Raw genomic sequence first — 19,372 nt, forward strand, 5'->3', positions numbered from 1 at the left:
ATACATGCTGTTTTAAGTTTCTGGAGTTTGGGGTTTCTGCTGGAGGCATCTAAGCACTTAACTGAAATGTCTTTGGATAAAACACATAGTCTTTGATGCAAGAGGCCCAAGCTTCATCCAGTAGGCCACCAAGATTGGGGCGATGATCTGCAACGATTAGGGTTGATAGCAGCCATTCTGAAATTGATGCCATTTTCTTCTTAGCTAAAATGGAGGCTGTTCCTAGGTTTGTGCTTCATTGATCACTTGGTTTTGCTACAAGCATGCTTTTCCTGCACTGTTCTGCTTAAGCACACCACAGATGGGACTCAAAACCACAATAATCCCTGGCTTAGGAGGCCTTTGACTTTCTTATTAGAAAGTAGGTAGCCCTTAGCAGAGGATGGTTTCGATCCATCGACCTCTGGGTTATGGGCCCAGCACGCTTCCGCTGCGCCACTCTGCTTCAACACACCTGCTAAATACGACTCAATCCTACAATACATGCTGTTTTAAGTTTCTGGAGTTTGGGGTTTCTGCTGGAGGCATCTAAGCACTTAACTGAAATGCCTTTGGATAAAACCCATTGTCTTTGATGCAAGAGGCCCAAGCTTCATCCAGTAGGCCACCAAGATTGTGGCGATGATCTGCAACGATTAGGGTTGATAGCAACCATTCTGAAATTGATGCCATTTTCTTCTTAGCTAAAATGTGGACTCTTCCTAGGTTTGTGCTTTATTGATCACTTGGTTTTGCTACAAGCATGCTTTTCCTGCACCATTCTGCTTAAGCACACCCCAGATGGGACTTGAACCCACAATCCCTGGCTTAGGAGGCCAGTGCCTTATCCATTAGGCCACTGGGGCACTGCTGTTTTAAGCACCTGGAGTTTTAAGCCCAGCACGCTTCCGCTGCGCCACTCTGCTTCAGCACACCTGCCAAATACGACTCAATCCTACAATACATGCTGTTTTAAGTTTCTGGCGTTTTGGGTTTCTGCTGGAGGCATCTAAGAGCTAAACTGAAATGTCTTTGGATAAAACCCATAGTCTTTGATGCAAGAGGCCCAAGCTTCATCCAGTAGGCCACCAAGATTGGGGCGATGATCTGCAACGATTAGGGTTGATAGCAGCCATTCTGAAATTGATGCCATTTTCTTCTTAGCTAAAATGTGGACTGTTCCTAGGTTTGTTCTTTATTGAACACTTGGTTTTGCTACAAGCATGCGTTTCCTGCACCATTCTGCTTAAGCACACCCCAGACGGGACTCAAAACCACAACAATCCCTGGCTTAGGAGGCCTGTGACTTTCTTATTAGAAAGTAGGTAGCTCTTAGCAGAGGATGGTTTTGATCCATCGACCTCTGGGTTATGGGCCCAGCTGCGCCACTCTGCTTCAACACAACTACCAAATAGGACTCAATCCTGAAATACGTGCTGTTTTAAGTTTTTTGCGTTTGGGGTTTCTGCTGGAGGCATCTAAGCACTTAACTGAAATGCCTTTGGATAAAACACATAGTCTTTGATGCAAGAGGCCCAAGCTTCATCCAGTAGGCCACCAAGATTGTGGCGATGATCTGCAACGATTAGGGTTGATAGCAACCATTCTGAAATTGATGCCATTTTCTTCTTAGCTAAAATGTGGACTGTTCCTAGGTTTGTGCTTTATTGAACACTTGGTTTTGCTACAAGCATGCGTTTCCTGCACCATTCTGCTTAAGCACACCCCAGATGGGACTTGAACCCACAATCCCTGGCTTAGGAGGCCAGTGCCTTATCCGTTAGGCCACTGGGGCACTGCTGTATTAAGCACCTGGAGTTTTGGGCCCAGCACGCTTCCGCTGCGCCACTCTGCTTCAACACACCTGCCAAATAGGACTCAATCCTACAATACATGCTGTTTTAAGTTTCTGGAGTTTTGGGTTTCTGCTGGAGGCATCTAAGAGCTAAACTGAAATGTCTTTGGATAAAACCCATAGTCTTTGATGCAAGAGGCCCAAGCTTCATCCAGTAGGCCACCAAGATTGTGGCGATGATCTGCAACGATTAGGGTTGATAGCAACCATTCTGAAATTGATGCCATTTTCTTCTTAGCTAAAATGTGAACTGTTCCTAGGTTTGTGCTTTATTGAACACTTGGTTTTGCTACAAGCATGCGTTTCCTGCACCATTCTGCTTAAGCACACCCCAGATGGGACTCAAAACCACAATAATCCCTGGCTTAGGAGGCCTGTGACTTTTTTATTAGAAAGTAGGTAGCCCTTAGCAGAGGATGGTTTCGATCCATCGACTTCTGGGTTATGGGCCCAGCACGCTTCCGCTGCGCCACTCTGCTTCAACACACCTGATAAAAACAGGACTCAATCCTACAATACATGCTGTTTTAAGATTATGGAGTTTTGGGTTTCTGCTGGAGGCATCTAAGAGCTAAACTGAAATGTCTTTGGATAAAACCCATTGTCTTTGATGCAAGAGGCCCAAGCTTCATCCAGGAGGCCACCAAGATTGTGGCGATGATCTGCAATGATTAGGGTTGATAGCAACCATTCTGAAATTGATGCCATTTTCTTCTTAGCTAAAATGTGGACTGAACCTTATTGATCTTTTGGTTTTGCTACAAGCATGCTTTTCTTGCACTGTTTTGCTTAAGCACACCACAGATGGGACTCAAAACCACAATAATCCCTGGCTTAGGAGGCCTTTTACTTTTCTATTAGAAAGTAGGTAGTCCTTAGCAGAGGATGATTTCGGTCCATCGACCTCTGGGTTATTGGCCCAGCACGCTTCCGCTGCGCCACTCTGCTTCAACACACCTGCCAAATACGACTCAATCCTGAAATACGTGCTGTTTTAAGTTTTTTGCGTCTGGGGTTTCTGCTGGAGGCATCTAAGCACTTAACTGAAATGCCTTTGGATAAAACCCATTGTCTTTTATGCAAGAGGCCCAAGCTTCATCCAGTAGGCCACCAAGCTTGTGGCGATGATCTGCAACGATTAGGGTTGATAGCAACCATTCTGAAATTGATGCCATTTTCTTGTTAGCTAAAATGTGGACTGAACCTTATTGATCATTTGGTTTTGCTGCAAGCATGCTTTTCCTGCACCATTCTGCTTAAGCACACCACAGATGGGACTTGAACCCACAATCCCTGGCTTAGGAGGCCAGTGCCTTATCCGTTAGGCCACTGGGGCATTGCTGTTTTAAGCACCTGGAGTTTTGGGCCCAGCACGCTTCCGCTGCGCCACTCTGCTTCAACACACCTGCCAAATAGGACTCAATCCTACAATACATGCTGTTTTAAGTTTCTGGAGTTTTGGGTTTCTGCTGGAGGCATCTAAGAGCTAAACTGAAATGTCTTTGGATAAAACCCATAGTCTTTGATGCAAGAGGCCCAAGCTTCATCCAGTAGGCCACCAAGATTGTGGCGATGATCTGCAACGATTAGGGTTGATAGCAACCATTCTGAAATTGATGCCATTTTCTTCTTAGCTAAAATGTGGACTGTTCCTAGGTTTGTGCTTCATTGAACACTTGGTTTTGCTACAAGCATGCGTTTCCTGCACCATTCTGCTTAAGCACACCCCAGATGGGACTCAAAACCAATATAATCCCTGGCTTAGGAGGCCTGTGACTTTCTTATTAGAAAGTAGGTAGCTCTTAGCAGAGGATGGTTTCGATCCATCGACCTCTGGGTTATGGGCCCAGCACGCTTCCGCTGCGCCACTCTGCTTAAACACACCTGCCAAATACGACTCCATCCTACAATACATGCTGTTTTAAGTTTCTGGAGTTTGGGGTTTCTGCTGGAGGCATCTAAGCACTTAACTGAAATGCCTTTGGATAAAACACATAGTCTTTGATGCAAGAGGCCCAAGCTTCATCCAGTAGGCCACCAAGATTGTGGCGATGATCTGCAACGATTAGGGTTGATAGCAACCATTCTGAAATTGATGCCATTTTCTTCTTAGCTAAAATGGAGGCTGTTCCTAGGTTTGTGCTTTATTGATCACTTGGTTTTGCTACAAGCATGCTTTTCCTGCACTATTCTGCTTAAGCACACCCCAGATGGGTCTCAAAACCACAATAATTGCTGGTTTAGGAGGCTTTTGACTTTCTTAATAGAAAGTAGGTAGCTCTTAGCAGAGGATGGTTTCGATCCATCGACCTCTGGGTTATGGGCCCAGCACGCTTCCGCTGCGCCACTCTGCTTCAACACACCTGCCAAATACGACTCAATCCTACGATACATGCTGTTTTAAGATTCTGGAGTTTTGGGTTTCTGCTGGAGGCATCTAAGCACTAAACTGAAATGCCTTTGGATAAAACCCATTGTCTTTGATGCAAGAGGCCCAAGCTTCGTCCAGTAGGCCACCAAGATTGTGGCGATGATCTGCAACGATTAGGGTTGATAGCAACCATTCTGGAATTGATGCCATTTTCTTCTTTGCTAAATTGTGGACTGTTCCTAGGTTTGTGCTTTATTGAACACTTGGTTTTGCTACAAGCATGCGTTTCCTGCACCATTCTGCTTAAGCACACCCCAGATGGGACTTGAACCCACAATCCCTGGCTTAGGAGGCCAGTGCCTTATCCGTTAGGCCACTGGGGCACTGTTGTATTAAGCACCTGGACTTTTGGGCCCAGCACGCTTCCGCTGCGCCACTCTGCTTCAACACACCTGCCAAATAGGACTCAATCCTACAATACATGCTGTTTTAAGTTTCTGGAGTTTTGGGTTTCTGCTGGAGGCATCTAAGAGCTAAACTGAAATGTCTTTGGATAAAACCCATAGTCTTTGATGCAAGAGGCCCAAGCTTCATCCAGTAGGCCACCAAGATTGTGGCGATGATCTGCAACGATTAGGGTTGATAGCAACCATTCTGAAATTGATGCCATTTTCTTCTTAGCTAAAATGTGAACTGTTCCTAGGTTTGTGCTTTATTGAACACTTGGTTTTGCTACAAGCATGCGTTTCCTGCACCATTCTGCTTAAGCACACCCCAGATGGGACTCAAAACCACAATAATCCCTGGCTTAGGAGGCCTGTGACTTTCTTATTAGAAAGTAGGTAGCTCTTAGCAGAGGATGGTTTCGATCCATCGACTTCTGGGTTATGGGCCCAGCACGCTTCCGCTGCGCCACTCTGCTTCAACACACCTGCCAAATACGACTCAATCCTACAATACATGCTATTTTAAGATTCTGGAGTTTTGGGTTTCTGTTGGAGGCATCTAAGAGCTAAACTGAAATGTCTTTGGATAAAACCCATTGTCTTTGATGCAAGAGGCCCAAGCTTCATCCAGTAGGCCACCAAGATTGTGGCGATGATCTGCAACGATTAGGGTTGATAGCAACCATTCTGAATTTGATGCCATTTTCTTCTTAGCTAAAATGTGGACTGAACCTTATTGATCATTTTGTTTTGCTACAAGCATGCTTTTCTTGCACTGTTCTGCTTAAGCACACCACAGATGGGACTCAAAACCACAATAATCCCTGGCTTAGGAGGCCTTTTACTTTTCTATTAGAAAGTAGGTAGTCCTTAGCAGAGGATGATTTCGGTCCATCGACCTCTGGGTTATTGGCCCAGCACGCTTCCGCTGCGCCACTCTGCTTCAACACACCTGCCAAATACGACTCAATCCTGAAATACGTGCTGTTTTAAGTTTTTTGCGTCTGGGGTTTCTGCTGGAGGCATCTAAGCACTTAACTGAAATGCCTTTGGATAAAACCCATTGTCTTTTATGCAAGAGGCCCAAGCTTCATCCAGTAGGCCACCAAGCTTGTGGCGATGATCTGCAACGATTAGGGTTGATAGCAACCATTCTGAAATTGATGCCATTTTCTTGTTAGCTAAAATGTGGACTGAACCTTATTGATCATTTGGTTTTGCTGCAAGCATGCTTTTCCTGCACCATTCTGCTTAAGCACACCACAGATGGGACTTGAACCCACAATCCCTGGCTTAGGAGGCCAGTGCCTTATCCGTTAGGCCACTGGGGCATTGCTGTTTTAAGCACCTGGAGTTTTGGGCCCAGCACGCTTCCGCTGCGCCACTCTGCTTCAACACACCTGCCAAATAGGACTCAATCCTACAATACATGCTGTTTTAAGTTTCTGGAGTTTTGGGTTTCTGCTGGAGGCATCTAAGAGCTAAACTGAAATGTCTTTGGATAAAACCCATAGTCTTTGATGCAAGAGGCCCAAGCTTCATCCAGTAGGCCACCAAGATTGTGGCGATGATCTGCAACGATTAGGGTTGATAGCAACCATTCTGAAATTGATGCCATTTTCTTCTTAGCTAAAATGTGGACTGTTCCTAGGTTTGTGCTTCATTGAACACTTGGTTTTGCTACAAGCATGCGTTTCCTGCACCATTCTGCTTAAGCACACCCCAGATGGGACTCAAAACCAATATAATCCCTGGCTTAGGAGGCCTGTGACTTTCTTATTAGAAAGTAGGTAGCTCTTAGCAGAGGATGGTTTCGATCCATCGACCTCTGGGTTATGGGCCCAGCACGCTTCCGCTGCGCCACTCTGCTTCAACACACCTGCCAAATACGACTCAATCCTACAATACATGCTATTTTAAGATTCTGGAGGTTTGGGTTTCTGCTGGAGGCATCTAAGAGCTAAACTGAAATGTCTTTTTTTTTTTTGCGAAGTCTTTTTATTGTAAACAAAGTCAAATAACAATACAATCCCATTTTAGTTTTTCATCGAAAAAAAAAAAAAGGAGTAAAGTAAATGTATTACAACAACAATAATAACAATAATGGAAAGAAAGTAAAAAAAAAAAAAAGAAAAAGAAAAGAACAAACCACCCCCCACCCGCTTACCCCAGGTCCTGGCCCTTTTTAACTATCGAATACAAGTCATTTAAAATTTACAAAAGAAAAAAAACCTAATCCGGCAAAACCTGAAGGCCCATGAAATATGAAATAAACGATTGCCATTTATGAAAAAACTTGGAGGTATTACCTCTTATCGTATATTTTATTTTCTCAAGCTTAATAAAAAATGCTGTATCCTTTAGCCATTGTGAGTGAGATGGTGGGACAGAGGACTTCCACTGAAGAAGAAGGCGACGTCTGGCCAACAATGATGTAAAACTAATAACTTCTTTTTGGATGTAGTTTAACTGAGATGCTTCATCTGGAAGTCCAAATATAGCAATCAATGGGCAGGGCTGCAAATGTACTCCCAGAATAGTGGACATCGTGCTGAAATAACCCGACCAATAATTATATAGTCGTGGACAGAAGAAAAACATGTGACTCAGGTGGCATTGTGCGTTAGAGCATCTGTCACATTTGTCCTCGACATCTGGGTAAATTTGAGACAATCTATATTTAGAAAAATGCACCCTATAAATGACCTTAAACTGGATAAGTGCGAGACGGGCACACGAAACATTACCAAAGCCATTCACAACACTATCCCACCACCCGTCCCCAAGCTGAAGTCCCAGCTCTCCCTCCCAAGCAGCCTTTGTTTTGGAGGTAGTTTGGTCACAGAAATCCAGAATATGTTTATAAATCTCAGAAACAGCACCTTTTCCTTGTGATTTATATGTAAGCAAACCTTCCCAGTGTTGGAGAGGTGGTGCTGAGGGAAAGCCAGGAAAACATTTTTGAACAAAATGCCTAACTTGAAAATATCTAAAGAGGTGGCTGGCAGGTAGCCCATACAATGACGACAAATTAGCAAAACTGTGAAAAAGTCCCTCTGAATATAAGTCAAGAAGACAGTGTATACCTTTACTATACCACACTAAGAAAAAAGAATCCAGACACGAAGGGGGGAAAAGATGATTGCTACATAATGGACCTAAAGGAGAAGCAGTTACAAACTTGAAACGTTTCCTAAATTGATACCAGATTTTTAGAGTATTAAACACAACAGAACTTTTAACATACAAAGAAATTTTTATTGGAAGAGAAGAGTATATAAGAGCAGGTATAGAGGATGAGGAAGAACATGACTGGGCTTCTAACTTACACCATGCTAAATGAGGTGACTCAACCCAGCACCGTATCTTATGGATGTGTGCTGCCCAGTAATAAAACTGAAAATTTGGTAGTGCCAGACCACCGCTAGACTTACATCTCTGGAGTAATGACTTACGCACCCTGGGACATCCCCCGGACCAAATGAAAGCATTAATCGTTTTATCTAATGAGTCAAAGAAATGTTTAGGTAAGAACAATGGGATTGTTAGAAATAAAAAAAGAAATTTAGGCAGAACATTCATTTTTATAGCATTAATCTTCCCAATCAGAGACAAAGGCAGACTATTCCATCTCTGAAGGTCAGACTTCATCTTAGTTACGAGTGGAGTAAAGTTTTGCAGAAAAAAGACCTGAAAATGTACGTGTCACATTAATACCAAGATATCTAAATCCAGCGGGACTGATTTTGAAGGGCATGTCCAGATGCTTAAGTTGCAAAGCAGTTGTGTTAATTGGATAGCATTCACTCTTCTGAAAATTTAATTTATATCCAGAAAAGGAGCTGAATGTATCAAGAGTGGACAAGATACCAGGTAGACCAGACACAGGGTCTGATACATAGAGCAACAAATCATCTGCATACAATGATAGTCTGTGTTCGATGCCGTTCCTAGTGACGCCTTTAAATAAAGTAGAGGATCGTAATGAAATGGCCAATGGTTCAATGGCCAAGGCAAATAAAGATGGAGAGAGAGGGCAACCCTGACGTGTCCCACGTTTTAATGGGAAATACTCTGAACGCACATTGTTTGTTTGAATGCTGGCTTGAGGTGATGTATAAAGTAATTTCACCCAACCAATAAACTTATTACCAAAACCAAATTTTTTTAATACAGCGAATAAATACTCCCACTCTACCCTATCAAATGCTTTTTCGGCATCCATTGAAATCACAATCTCAGGTACCGTTTCGGAATGTACAGTATGAATAATATTTAAAAGAGTGCGAGTATTAAAAAATAAATGACGTCCCTTAATAAAACCGTTTTGCTCCTCAGAAATAATGCTGGGCAACACTCTCTCTAAGCGCAGAGCTATAGTTTTTGCCAGAATTTTAACATCAGCATTTAACAAAGATAGAGGCCTATAGGAACCACACAAAGTTGGATCTTTGTCGCTCTTCAAAAGAAGAGCTATCGAAGCTTGGGTCATAGTAGTTGGGAGCAAACCATTTTCCAAGGATTCATTAAACACTGACAAAAGTAGAGGTGCTAATTTATTAACAAATTTTTTAAAGAACTCAATAGGATACCCATCAGGTCCCGGGGCTTTATTGGACTGCATCGCTTTAATTGAGAATTTTATTTCTTCAAGGGAGAGTGGGGCATCTAGTTCTTGTACATGGTCAGAATCAATGGTAGGGTTTTCAAGATTGTCCAAAAACTGATTCATAATATCAATATCATCCGGAAATTCGGATTTATACAAAGAGGTATAAAATGATTTGAACGTGGCATTAATTTCTACCGGGTCTGTAACAATTACATTAACATTATTATTAATTTTAGGTATCAAACGTGAGGCAGACGTTTCAGTTGGTGAGCCAATAGTCGATTCGCTTTATCCCCATGTTCATAGTAAGTGCCGCGTGTCTGTAATAACAATCGCTCTACTTCCTTAGTGGAGATCAAATCAAATTCTGTCTTAAGGTTAAGACGTTTCTTAAACAGTTCTGGAGAGGGATCGGATGCGCATTCTTGGTCAAGGATACCAATGGCAGAAGTGAGTTCCGTAAGCTTGGTCTTATGTTTTTTATTATAATGTGAAGAGTATGAAATAATCTGCCCCCTAAGGAAAGCCTTCAGTGACTCCCAAAGTAAAGACGATGATGTAAGTTCGTTCTGATTGAAAAGGAGAAACTCATCAATAGAAGTGGACAGAAATTCACAAAATTTGTTATCTGCCAACAATAGAGAATTAAATCTCCAAAGGGGGGGAGTAGATCTCTGTGTGGACAGCTGAATATCCAGAAATAGTGGTGCGTGATCTGATATTAAAATACTTGAATAATCAATGGCAGTAACAGATGAATTCAAGCTGTTATCTATGAAGAAATAATCTATTCTTGAGTATGACTGGTGAACCTGAGAGAAAAAGGAGAATTTTTTAGTTAAAGGGTTACGAACTCTCCAAGGGTCAACCAACCCATTCTGATTCATAAAGTCAGAAAAGGATTTTGACATAGCTGACTGAGATATTGGTCGTGAACTAGATCTATCTAGCACTGGGTCAAGTACACAATTCAAATCACCTCCAAAAATCAATAAATGAGAATTTAAATGAGGTATGCTACTAAGTAATCTGTTGGCGAATTCAACATCATCAAAGTTAGGTGCATAGATATTTACCAGCAGCACCTTTGTTTGCATTAACATGCCTACAACCATAAGATATCTGCCATTTTTATCAGCAATAACATCAGTAGGTAGAAACTGAATATTTTTATTGATCAAAATAGCAACTCCTCTTGATTTAGAGTTAAAGATAGAATGAAAGACATGCCCTATCCAAGAAACCTGCAGCCTATAATGATCTTTAGATTTGAGATGAGTTTCTTGCAAAAACACTATGTCGGAATTAAGCCGTTTCAAATGACTAAAAATTTTACCACGTTTAGATGGGCTACTCATGCCACGTATATTCCAGCTAGTGAAACGAACAGATGGGCCTACACCAGGATTACCGGAATTCGACTTAACAGTACTCATTTAAGTGCACATGAATAGTACCAAATGGCCAGGACCCCCCCCCACACACACACACACACACACACCCATGAACATATACACACCCCGAAAAAAAAAGAAAGAAAGAAAGTAAAAAAAGGGAAAAGAGAGAAAGAAAAGAAGAAGAAAAAAGACAACTATACAAGAACAAGAGAAAAAAACATTGATGCCACGTGATTGTGACATCAACTCGGAGAATAGCCTGAGACTAAGCTGCAGTAGAGAGATAGATAACTCCCGCAGAGTCTCAATACTGAACATTAGGCAATATTATTAATGTAAACCCCATAATATAAACAGGAAGTAAACACACACCGATATTGCCGTATTACTGCAAACTGAAACGCTACCCAATGTTCATCGTTTTTATATACTTCTTGGCCTCTTCTGCAGAGACAAAGTCTTTTTCCACGCCTTTATATGTAATCCGCAAACGAGCCGGAAAGAAAAGACCATAACGAACCCCTTCCAGGCCGCGCAATTGCCTCCTGACCTCATTAAATGCAGCTCGATCCCGGGCCACCTTGGCCGTGTGGTCGGGGAAAACGGACATCTTTATTTCACCCACAGCCTCTTGTCGTCTCTCTCTGGCACGCCGTAGAACATTCTCACAGTCGCTATAATAGTGAAACCTGGCAATAACAGTGCGCGGTCGCTCACCTTGTTTGGGCTTCGGCTGAGAGGTTCTATGTGCTCGATCTATCAGCGGTGTTTCATCAAGTTTAAAAGTTTCCTTAAGCAGTGTAGAGACAACTGTATTGTTAATGACGGTATCCTCAGGAATCCCGACTATCCTAATATTATTTCGTCGCGACCGAGATTCGAGGTCCTCACACTTATTTTGCAGTGAAACAAACTCTGCGGTTAAATGTGCGAGTTTGTTTTTAAGCTCTGCTACATCATCAGTACAGACGGAGAGAGAATCCCCCATTTCTCCCACTGTACCTCTGAGTGCGGCCAACTCTGCGTCTGAAGCGGCCTTATCGTTCACCAGCTGGGTTTTTACTGACTGTAGGTCAGCTCTAATTGTGGACAAATCATCACCCAGTGCCGCACGAAGTTCGGTCTTAAAAATCTCAGCAATGTCTTGCTTTAAAGAGATTAGCGGTTCTCGCTTCAGGGACTCCGCATCAATTACCTGGGCGACTTCCCTGGGAGAGGTGGAGCTGCGGGGTGAAGACAGAGCCCCAGGGTCCGGGGTCGCTACCTGTGTAGCAGGCCTCAGTTGTTGGGTCGTGGTGGCACGGGTTTTTGCTGTTTTACCAGCCATGATATTATGTCCAAGTGGTGAAAAAAGGCTTTAACACAATATCCCAGGGGTGAATATATCAAAAAGGTAATCCAAATTGCGATATAAAATAACAATTACCATAAACTCTGCAGGAGTCTCAAATCACACGTCTTACTCCATTGGCTGCTCAACAGCGCCCCCAACTGAAATGTCTTTGGATAAAACACATAGATTGCAAGAGGCCCAAGCTCTCAACCACAGATGGGACTCAAAACCACAATAATCCCTGGCTTAGGAGGCATGTGACTTTCTTATTAGAAAGTAGGTAGCTCTTAGCAGAGGATGGTTTCGATCCATCGACCTCTGGGTTATGGGCCCAGCACGCTTCCGCTGCGCCACTCTGCTTCAACACACCTGCCAAATAGGACTCAATCCTGAAATACGTGCTGTTTTAAGTTTTTTGCGTCTGGGGTTTCTGCTGGAGGCATCTAAGCACTTAACTGAAATGCCTTTGGATAAAACCCATTGTCTTTTATGCAAGAGGCCCAAGCTTCATTCAGTAGGCCACCAAGATTGTGGCGATGATCTGCAACGATTAAGGTTGATAGTAGCCATTCTGAAATTGATGCCATTTTCTTCTTAGCTAAAATGTGGACTGTTCCTTATTGATCATTTGGTTTTGCTACAAGCATGCTTTTCCTGCACCATTCTGCTTAAGCACACCCCAGATGGGACTTGAACCCACAATCCCTGGCTTAGGAGGCCAGTGCCTTATCCATTAGGCCACTGGGGCACTGCTGTTTTAAGCATCTGGAGTTTTGGGCCCAGCACGCTTCCGCTGCGCCACTCTGCTTCAACACACCTGCCAAATAGGACTCAATCCGACAATACATGCTGTTTTAAGTTTCTGGAGTTTTGGGTTTCTGCTGGAGGCATCTAAGAGCTAAACTGAAATGTCTTTGGATAAAACCCATAGTCTTTGATGCAAGAGGCCCATGCTTCATCCAGTAGGCCACCAAGATTGTGGCAATGATCTGCAACGATTAGGGTTGATAGCAACCATTCTGAAATTGATGCCATTTTCTTCTTAGCTAAAATGTGGACTGTTCCTAGGTTTGTGCTTTATTGAACACTTGGTTTTGCTACAAGCATGCGTTTCCTGCACCATTCTGCTTAAGCACACCCCAGATGGGACTCAAAACCACAATAATCCCTGGCTTAGGAGGCCTGTGACTTTCTTATTAGAAAGTAGGTAGCTCTTAGCAGAGGATGGTTTCGATCCATCGACCTCTGGGTTATGGGCCCAGCACGCTTCCGCTGCGCCACTCTGCTTCAGCACTCCTGCCATCTAGGACTCAATCTCACAATACATGCTGTTTTAAGTTTCTGGAGTTTTGGGTTTCTGCTGGAGGCATCTAAGAGCTAAACTGAAATGTCTTTGGATAAAACCCATAGTCTTTGATGCAAGAGGCCCATGCTTCATCCAGTAGGCCACCAAGATTGTGGCAATGATCTGCAACGATTAGGGTTGATAGCAACCATTCTGAAATTGATGCCATTTTCTTCTTAGCTAAAATGTGGACTGTTCCTAGGTTTGTGCTTTATTGAACACTTGGTTTTGCTACAAGCATGCGTTTCCTGCACCATTCTGCTTAAGCACACCCCAGATGGGACTCAAAACCACAATAATCCCTGGCTTAGGAGGCCTGTGACTTTCTTATTAGAAAGTAGGTAGCTCTTAGCAGAGGATGGTTTCGATCCATCGACCTCTGGGTTATGGGCCCAGCACGCTTCCGCTGCGCCACTCTGCTTCAACACACCTGCCAACTAGGCATCAATCCTACAATACATGCTGTTTTAAGTTTCTGGCGTTCTGGGTTTCTGCTGGAGGCATCTAAGAGCTAAACTGAAATGTCTTTGGATAAAACCCATAGTCTTTGATGCAAGAGGCCCAAGCTTCATCCAGTAGGCCACCAAGATTGTGGCGATGATCTGCAACGATTAGGGTTGATAGCAGCCATTCTGAAATTGATGCCATTTTCTTCTTAGCTAAAATGGAGGCTGTTCCTAGGTTTGTGCTTCATTGATCACTTGGTTTTGCTACAAGCATGCTTTTCCTGCACTGTTCTGCTTAAGCACACCACAGATGGGACTCAAAACCACAATAATCCCTGGCTTAGGAGGCCTTTGACTTTCTTATTAGAAAGCAGGTAGCCCTTAGCAGAGGATGGTTTCGATCCATCGACCTCTGGGTTATGGGCCCAGCACGCTTCCGCTGCGCCACTCTGCTTCAACACACCTGCCAAATACGACTCAATCCTACAATACATGCTGTTTTAAGTTTCTGGAGTATGGGGTTTCTGCTGGAGGCATCTAAGCACTTAACTGAAATGCCTTTGGATAAAACCCATTGTCTTTGATGCAAGAGGTCCAAGCTTCATCCAGTAGGCCACCAAGATTGTGGCGATGATCTGCAACGATTAGGGTTGATAGCAACCATTCTGAAATTGATGCCATTTTCTTCTTAGCTAAAATGTGGACTGTTCCTTATTGATCATTTGGTTTTGCTACAAGCATGCTTTTCCTGCACCATTCTGCTTAAGCACACCCCAGATGGGACTTGAACCCACAATCCCTGGCTTAGGAGGCCAGTGCCTTATCCGTTAGGCCACTGGGGCACTGCTGTTTTAAGCACCTGGAGTTTTGGGCCCAGCACGCTTCCGCTGCGCCACTCTGCTTCAACAAACCTGCCAACTAGGACTCAATCCTACAGTACATGCTGTTTTAAGTTTCTGGCGTTTTGGGTTTCTGCTGGAGGCATCTAAGAGCTAAACTGAAATGTCTTTGGATAAAACACATAGTCTTTGATGCAAGAGGCCCAAGCTTCATCCAGTAGGCCACCAAGATTGGGGCGATGATCTGCAACGATTAGGGTTGATAGCAACCATTCTGAAATTGATGCCATTTTCTTCTTAGCTAAAATGTGGACTGTTCCTAGGTTTGTGCTTTATTGAACACTTGGTTTTGCTACAAGCATGCGTTTCCTGCACCATTCTGCTTAAGCACACCCCAGATGGGACTCAAAACCACAATAATCCCTGGCTTAGGAGGCCTGTGACTTTCTTATTAGAAAGTAGGTAGCTCTTAGCAGAGGATGGTTTCGATCCATCGACCTCTGGATTATGGGCCCAGCACGCTTCCGCTGCGCCACTCTGCTTCAACACACCTGCCAAATAGTACTCAATCCTGAAATACGTGCTGTTTTAAGTTTTTTGCGTTTTGGGTTTCTGCTGGAGGCATCTAAGAGCTAAACTGAAATGTCTTTGGATAAAACCCATAGTCTTTGATGCAAAAGGCCCACGCTTCATCCAGTAGGCCACCAAGATTGTGGCGATGATCTGCAACGATTAGGGTTGATAGCGACCATTCTGAAATTGATGCCATTTTCTTCTTAGCTAAAATGTGGACTGTTCCTTATTGATCACTTGGTTTTGCTACAAGCATGCTTTTCCTGCACCATTCTGCTTAAGCACACCCCAGATGCGACTCAAAACCACAATAATCCCTGGCTTAGGAGGCCTGTGACTTTCTTATTAGAAAGTAGGTAGCTCTTAGCAGAGGATGGCTTCGATCCATCGACCTCTGGGTTATGGGCTCAGCACGCTTCCGCTGCACCACTCTGCTTCAACACACCTGCCATCTAGGACTCAATCTTACAATACATGCTGTTTTAAGTTTCTGGAGTTTTGGGTTTCTGCTGGAGCCATCTAAGAGCTAAACTGAAATGTCTTTGGATAAAACCCATAGTCTTTGATGCAAGAGGCCCACGCTTCATCCAGTAGGCCACCAAGATTGTGGCAATGATCTGCAACGATTAGGGTTGATAGCAACCATTCTGAAATTGATGCCATTTTCTTCTTAGCTAAAATGTGGACTGTTCCTAGGTTTGTGCTTTATTGAACACTTGGTTTTGCTACAAGCATGCGTTTCCTGCACCATTCTGCTTAAGCACACCCCAGATGGGACTCAAACCACAAGAATCCCTGGCTTAGGAGGCCTGTGACTTTCTTATTAGAAAATATGTAGCTCTTAGCAGAGGATGGTTTCGATCCATCGACCTCTGGGTTATGGGCCCAGCACGCTTCCGCTGCGCCACTCTGCTTCAGCACACCTGCCAACTAGGACTCAATCCTACAATACATGCTGTTTTAAGTTTCTGGCGTTCTGGGTTTCTGCTGGAGGCATCTAAGAGCTAAACTGAAATGTCTTTGGATAAAACCCATAGTCTTTGATGCAAGAGGTCCAAGCTTCATCCAGTAGGCCACCAAGATTGTGGCGATGATCTGCAACGATTAGGGTTGATAGCAACCATTCTGAAATTGATGCCATTTTCTTCTTAGCTAAAATGTGGACTGTTCCTTATTGATCATTTGGTTTTGCTACAAGCATGCTTTTCCTGCACCATTCTGCTTAAGCACACCCCAGATGGGACTCAAAACCACAATAATCCCTGGCTTAGGAGGCCTGTGTCTTTCTTATTAGAAAGAAGGTAGCTCTTAGCAGAGGATGGTTTCGATCCATCGACCTCTGGGTTATGGGCCCAGCACGCTTCCGCTGCGCCACTCTGCTTCAACACACCTGCCAAATACGACTCAATCCTACAATACATGCTGTTTTAAGTTTCTGGAGTTTGGGGTTTCTGCTGGAGGCATCTAAGAGCTAAACTGAAATGTCTTTGGATAAAACCCATAGTCTTTGATGCAAGAGGCCCATGCTTCATCCAGTAGGCCACCAAGATTGTGGCGATGATCTGCAACGATTAGGGTTGATAGCAACCATTCTGAAATTGATGCCATTTTCTTCTTAGCTAAAATGTGGACTGTTCCTAGGTTTGTGCTTTATTGAACACTTGGTTTTGCTACAAGCATGCGTTTCCTGCACCATTCTGCTTAAGCACACCCCAGATGGGACTCAAAACCACAACAATCCCTGGCTTAGGAGGCCTGTGACTTTCTTATTAGAAAGTAGGTAGCTCTTAGCAGAGGATGGTTTCGATCCATCGACCTCTGGGTTATGGGCCCAGCACGCTTCCGCTGCGCCACTCTGCTTCAGCACATCTGCCATCTAGGACTCAATCCTACAATACATGCTGTTTTAAGTTTCTGGCGTTTTGGGTTTCTGCTGGAGGCATCTAAGAGCTAAACTGAAATGTCTTTGGATAAAACACATAGTCTTTGATGCAAGAGGCCCAAGCTTCATCCAGTAGGCCACCAAGATTGGGGCGATGATCTGCAACGATTAGGGTTGATAGCAGCCATTCTGAAATTGATGCCATTTTCTTCTTAGCTAAAATGTGGACTGTTCCTAGGTTTGTGCTTTATTGAACACTTGGTTTTGCTACAAGCATGCGTTTCCTGCACCATTCTGCTTAAGCACACCCCAGATGGGACTCAAAACCACAATAATCCCTGGCTTAGGAGGCCTGTGACTTTCTTATTAGAAAGTAGGTAGCTCTTAGCAGAGGATGGTTTCGATCCATCGACCTCTGGGTTATGGGCCCAGCACGCTTCCGCTGCGCCACTCTGCTTCAACACACCTGCCAAATAGGACTCAATCCTGAAATACGTGCTGTTTTAAGTTTCTTGCGTTTTGGGTTTCTGCTGGAGGCATCTAAGCATTTAACTGAAATGTCTTTGGATAAAACCCATTGTCTTTGATGCAAGAGGTCCAAGCTTCATCCAGTAGGCCACCAAGATTGTGGCGATGATCTGCAACGATTAGGGTTGATAGCAACCATTCTGAAATTGATGCCATTTTCTTCTTAGCTAAAATGTGGACTGTTCCTAGGTTTGTGCTTTATTGAACACTTGGTTTTGCTACAAGCATGCGTTTCCTGCACCATTCTGCTTAAGCACACCCCAGATGGGACTCAAAACCACAATAATCCCTGGCTTAGGAGGCCTGTGACTTTCTTATTAGAAAGTAGGTAGCTCTTAGCAGAGGATGGTTTCGATCCATCGACCTCTGGGTTATGGGCCCAGCACGCTTCCGCTGCGCCACTCTGCTTCCACACACCTGCCAACTAGGACTCAATCCTACAGTACATGCTGTTTTAAGTTTCTGGCGTTTTGGGTTTCTGCTGGAGGCATCTAAGAGCTAAACTGAAATGTCTTTGGATAAAACACATAGTCTTTGATGCAAGAGGCCCAAGCTTCATCCAGTAGGCCACCAAGATTGGGGCGATGATCTGCAACGATTAGGGTTGATAGCAGCCATTCTGAAATTGATGCCATTTTCTTCTTAGCTAAAATGTGGACTGTTCCTAGGTTTGTGCTTTATTGAACACTTGGTTTTGCTACAAGCATGCGTTTCCTGCACCATTCTGCTTAAGCACACCCCAGATGGGACTCAAACCACAAGAATCCCTGGCTTAGGAGGCCTGTGACTTTCTTATTAGAAAGTAGGTAGCTCTTAGCAGAGGATGGTTTCGATCCATCGACCTCTGGGTTATGGGCCCAGCACGCTTCCGCTGCGCCACTCTGCTTCAACACACCTGCCAAATAGGACTCAATCCTACAATACATGCTGTTTTAAGTTTCTGGAGTTTTGGGTTTCTGCTGGAGGCATCTAAGAGCTAAACTGAAATGTCTTTGGATAAAACCCATAGTCTTTGATGCAAGAGGCCCAAGCTTCATCCAGTAGGCCACCAAGATTGTGGCGATGATCTGCAACGATTAGGGTTGATAGCAACCATTCTGAAATTGATGCCATTTTCTTCTTAGCTAAAATGTTGACTGTTCCTAGGTTTGTGCTTTATTGATCACTTGGTTTTGCTACAAGCACGCTTTTCCTGCACCATTCTGCTTAAGCACACCCCAGATGGGCCCCAAAACCACAATAATCGCTGGTTTAGGAGGCCTTTGACTTTCTTATAAGAATATAGGTAGCCCTTAGCAGAGGATGGTTTCGATCCATCGACCTCTGGGTTATGGGCCCAGCACGCTTCCGCTGCGCCACTCTGCTTCAACACACCTGCCAAATACGACTCAATCCTACGATACATGCTGTTTTAAGTTTCTTTCGTTTTGGGTTTCTGCTGGAGGCATCTAAGAGCTAAACTGAAATGTCTTTAGATAAAACCCATAGTCTTTGATGCAAGAGGCCCAAGCTTCATCCAGTAGGCCACCAAGATTGTGGCGATGATCTGCAACGATTAGGGTTGATAGCAACCATTCTGAAATTGATGCCATTTTCTTCTTAGCTAAAATGTGGACTGTTCCTAGGTTTGTGCTTTATTGAACACTTGGTTTTGCTACAAGCATGCGTTTCCTGCACCATTCTGCTTAAGCACACCCCAGATGGGACTCAAAACCACAACAATCCCTGGCTTAGGAGGCCTGTGACTTTCTTATTAGAAAGAAGGT

General features: G+C 43.8%; 7 non-coding genes across 7 annotated transcripts; all 7 read right to left on the reverse strand.

Annotated features, from left to right (window-relative positions):
* Positions 1–772: 772 nt before the first annotated feature.
* trnar-ccu lies at positions 773–845 on the reverse strand. The gene has a single exon. It is a non-coding gene; the product is annotated as a tRNA-Arg (tRNA).
* Positions 846–1,701: 856 nt separating this feature from the next.
* Positions 1,702–1,774, reverse strand: trnar-ccu. The gene has a single exon. It is a non-coding gene; the product is annotated as a tRNA-Arg (tRNA).
* Positions 1,775–3,097: 1,323 nt separating this feature from the next.
* trnar-ccu lies at positions 3,098–3,170 on the reverse strand. Its single transcript has one exon. It is a non-coding gene; the product is annotated as a tRNA-Arg (tRNA).
* A 1,345-nt stretch (positions 3,171–4,515) lies between these two features.
* trnar-ccu lies at positions 4,516–4,588 on the reverse strand. Its single transcript has one exon. It is a non-coding gene; the product is annotated as a tRNA-Arg (tRNA).
* Positions 4,589–5,909: 1,321 nt separating this feature from the next.
* Positions 5,910–5,982, reverse strand: trnar-ccu. Its single transcript has one exon. It is a non-coding gene; the product is annotated as a tRNA-Arg (tRNA).
* Positions 5,983–12,668: 6,686 nt separating this feature from the next.
* trnar-ccu lies at positions 12,669–12,741 on the reverse strand. The gene has a single exon. It is a non-coding gene; the product is annotated as a tRNA-Arg (tRNA).
* A 1,812-nt stretch (positions 12,742–14,553) lies between these two features.
* On the reverse strand, positions 14,554–14,626 carry trnar-ccu. The gene has a single exon. It is a non-coding gene; the product is annotated as a tRNA-Arg (tRNA).
* Positions 14,627–19,372: the final 4,746 nt, after the last annotated feature.

Source organism: Tachysurus fulvidraco, chromosome 9 (genome assembly GCF_022655615.1).
Source record: "Tachysurus fulvidraco isolate hzauxx_2018 chromosome 9, HZAU_PFXX_2.0, whole genome shotgun sequence".
NCBI lineage: Eukaryota > Metazoa > Chordata > Actinopteri > Siluriformes > Bagridae > Tachysurus > Tachysurus fulvidraco.